Consider the following 4321-nt stretch of genomic DNA (forward strand, 5'->3'; position numbering starts at 1 on the left):
TGAGAAAAAATACTATTTATACTATTAAAATATTAAAGCCCGGTTGCACCAATGTTATGTATGACGTTTTATTGAAAAAGATAAAAATGTAAACCTGTTCAAATTTATCATCCAACAAGGTAAGTTGTTTATTCCTCCTATCACACTACTATTTATAGAATATTCTGTAGATCCTGATTTTGTTTCTTTTTCCTTGAAAGTATATTGAGGCCCATTTAATAAACTATATACATCATCTGCCTCTTTGTCAGTTAAATTTATGTTACCCTCAAAGGAGATATCAGATTCATTATATTCATTTCCCGATTCATCCATTCATATTTTAAAATTAAAAATAAAATTTATTAATTTACAAAATAAATCCTTATTAATTTGTCCTCTATAATCATAATATAACCTAATTTTGTCCAAAATGACATTGATTAGAAAAAATCACTTCTCTTCCTTGCACTATTCTGCGATACTCTTATAATTTATAACCGAATAATTTATCACTTTACCTTAATCTTTATCACTTTTCTTCTTGTTGCATTATTCTGCGATATTCTTATACGGTGCGTCTCGCCGTTGTGACGCGCGATCTTTGCTTCGCGTGATTTGGCGCGAAATACTATTCTTGCGTGCACTATTCCGCGATACTCTTATAAGTAATCTAAGTGTAACGATACCGTTACTAGCCTCGCGGGCCGACCAGCCGCCCGCAATTCTGAGTTCTGTATAAATACCGCGACCTGTTATATTGTAAGACCGTTTGTACATATACTGCGACCTGCTATATTGTAAGACCATTTGTACATATACCGTGACCAGTAAAACCGTAAGACCTCTTTGGTCTCCGCGTCTAGATATACGCTAGTACCGCCTTGTATAAATACCGCGACCTGTTAGGCTGTAAGATCCGCACTGTATATACCGCGCATTGTCATAGTAGAGTAAATTAGCCTTATTAGGATTCCCGCCAGTGTCGCGGCGACTCCACCTTTACACCCGGACTTCAGACTACAATAGCGCGCTAGTCCTTCTAAAGATAAGCCGCAGGAAGTGCCGACGCTCCGTCCTTCTAAGGATAAGGCGATCAGGCGGTTGGAATTACATTGAAGGCCACGCGACACCCCGTAGTATCTAAGATCAATTCTGTTCATCTTAGAATAACAATAGTTTGCTTGCATGCGAACATCGCGATCGCAGAACACGTCCGCACGAGCCGCGCTAGCTTCCCAAGCTCCACGCGCACCAGCCAACGCGTAGAACCGCTATCGCGAAATTCTGTACGCATCGCTCCCGCATGTTGCATTGTAAATAGTATAGCTTTCGCGAACTATTGTACGCACCGTTCCCGCATGTTGCATTGTACATATACTATAGCTTTCAGTGTTAAATAACTTCAATCACTTTTGGAATAAACGCATTGTTTAACCGCTTATACCGAGGTAAAATAAGTTGGAGTTTCCCCCTTCTCCCGAATCCTGGCACCGGCGAGCCTTGATCCGCGGCGTACGGGAAAGGTGAACCGTTACAATCTCTACTATTTTTATGATGAAATAATGCGCTCTTGCATTGCAAACTTATTTTATTAACTTATACTTGTCAAAAGGTACGGACTCGAGCAGTAACATCACGAAGCACCGTTAACGCAATCTTATGGCGAATGCTCCAACCGTACAACTTTTCGTACTTGCGCATTGGGAACTTGGGCGGCGACGACGACGGAGACGTTTCTTAATAAAAATTTTATACATTTCGACTTTGCATCATATTATCTCCGTTCACGATACATGTAGAAAAAAGATAAAAACTTTCATTATATATTTCAAATCCAAACTATCGATTAAGCCTATTAAAAATACGATCGGTTCAACCGTTATTGAGGTTTGATAATCTAAGGTAACTCGCAACTGGCCGACTCGCGTATAGATACCCGGAGTGCCTTGCGGCTTCGCGTGAACTTGGCGTGAGACACTATCGTGTCTCTTGATGTTATTATAAATACAATTGCACAGTGATGCATTGCATTATACTACAAGTATGTTACATTATAAGATTACTGCAATATTACATTGCAATATTACAAAAAGCGGACATCTTAACGTTGTTGCAATCTTACAGTAATAGTGCAGCAATAATTTTGCAACCAATTTGCAATGTTTCAATGAAATTATTCTGCAATATGTCTGCAACCTTTCTGTGCTCTATGGGTTAATGGTCCATTATTTTTTATATTTATTAAATTGACATGTATATCTGTAGGTTGCCCTATTAAAGTGTCGCGACATACCGTACAATGTAATATTTTTATTAGTTTCCTCAATACATATCCTGCTATATAACTAATAACTTCCATTTTATATTCTGTAATAGAACATGAATATTATGTTTGTGTAATGAATAATCATGGTAGTAGTATACAAAAGCATATATTCTGGGTCACATTTTTTCCTCTATCAAAATCAACTAAAAAACATCAAAATCACCCGTAAAAGCAACAAATTAAAAAAAAAGACAACAAAAAGAAGAACTTTCAAAATATTGAAAGAAACTAAGGGCGTCTTTCAGACTAAGCCTTTCAGGCGCTTGACCTAAATTAACAAAATATTGGAAAAAACCTTCCAAAATATTGACAGAAATCCTAAATTCCAAGAGTGTTAAACTCTAAATCAAGACCATTTATAATACAACGACTAAGTGTCTGAAAGACTAAGTTCAAGGGACGCTAAGTCCGAATGACGCTTACGAAGTGATTAGATCCTTCTTATTTATCCATTGGTTATGTGTATTATCAAAGCCTAGCCATTTAACATAAACTTTATTAGCGCCTGAAAGGCGTCTGAAAGACTAAGTCTAAGGACGCTTAGTCCGAAGGACGCTTCCTTTTCTTGTTTTTTAGTTGATTTTGATAGAGGAAAAAATGTGACCCAGAACATATGCTTTTGTATACTACTCATGGTCATTATTATGTTCATTATGAAAAACATCAAGCCATTGTGTTTGTGAAGCTGTGTTTGTCGTTGCATTTATGATATTAATCGGCTGTTCAGATGACACATACAATATTGTAATATCTTCTAATGGTATACAACTGCCACTATTTTTCTCCTGTAATTCCGTATGTATAATAATTTTTTATACGCAGATTTACATTGTTGAACTGTAGGATTATTATTATCCATGATGAGATCTTAAATTAGTAAAAATTAATTCAAGGTGGTCCTGATTCAGTTTATACGTAGAAATAAACTTAAGGAAATTGTTATCAGTGTATACAAATTTGTACATATTCAACAAACTTTTAATATGGGCAGGACACATAGCACCCCATCTCGGTGGATTATAATTATATAAGTGTAACGCTTCCAATCACTTCTGTCGCTTCTTATTATTTTATTGGGAATCTAAACGAATAATTAAATTGTTAAAATCATATGAATTTCATAATCTAAACGGTAATATAGTTTATATATTTACGAATGAAATGGAAACCAGAGAGAAGTCTGAGAGACGCCACGGCCTGGTTTTAGATGATCCCTGAAAGCGATACGCCCTTTGTGGACATAAAAATGTGGACATTGAACTACATAGCCAATGTGCACGAATGTACTTACAAGGGAACCTCGCAAACCCGAAAATTCTGATTTTGATGAAACTTTACAGACATGTAGGGGGAGTCATAGGTGAATTTAGAAATTTTCAGTTGCTGCCCAAAAACGGTTCTAAAAGGTGAAAGCACCCCTCATATATAGAGCGGCTTTTTGCTTTTCTCGATATATCTCAAAAACTAGTCGAGGTATCAAAAAATGTTTTACAGAAAAGTTTTATGGTAAAAACAGCTCTATTTAACCACATTAATAAACATCTGAAAAAATAATTTTTTTAAAAGATTTCTGAAAAAATTTGTTCCAAATTATTTTTTTAAATTTTTATTAATGTGGTTAAATAGAATTGTTTTTGCCATGAAACTTTTATAAAAAACATTTTTTAATATCTTGAATAGTTTTCGAAATATATCGAGAAAAGCGAAAAGCCGTTAAACACATAAGGGAGGGGTGATTCCACTTTTCAAAATCACTTTTGGGCGGCAACTGAAAATTTCTTAATTTATATATTTACTCCCTCTAAATGTGTGTGAAGTTTCATCAAAATTAAAATTTTCGGGTTCGCAAGGTTCCGATTAATAGTAAATGACTTGTAATTTACAGCTCAATAATAAAGACATAAGATATATGTATATAAAAAATGACAGCATCCGATAAAATTATTGCGAAAAGAATTTATTTATTTACTCCCTTACTTATGCATAAAATTTTATCATAAAAATATTTCTATT

At 35.0% G+C, this 4321-nt stretch overlaps 1 long non-coding RNA gene across 1 annotated transcript in view; it reads right to left on the minus strand.

Annotated features, from left to right (window-relative positions):
* Positions 1–2893: 2893 nt before the first annotated feature.
* Positions 2894–4321, minus strand: part of LOC115241103 — a 7150-nt gene continuing 5722 nt past the window's right edge. Inside the window, exons 2-3 of the long non-coding RNA XR_003884866.1 lie at positions 3463–3538; positions 2894–3389 (exon numbers count right to left, since the gene is read on the minus strand). This is a non-coding gene — a long non-coding RNA (uncharacterized LOC115241103). The remainder of the gene's footprint in view (positions 3390–3462; positions 3539–4321) is intronic.

This window comes from Formica exsecta, unplaced genomic scaffold (genome assembly GCF_003651465.1).
Source record: "Formica exsecta isolate Colony F162 unplaced genomic scaffold, ASM365146v1 scaffold469, whole genome shotgun sequence".
Lineage (NCBI taxonomy): Eukaryota > Metazoa > Arthropoda > Insecta > Hymenoptera > Formicidae > Formica > Formica exsecta.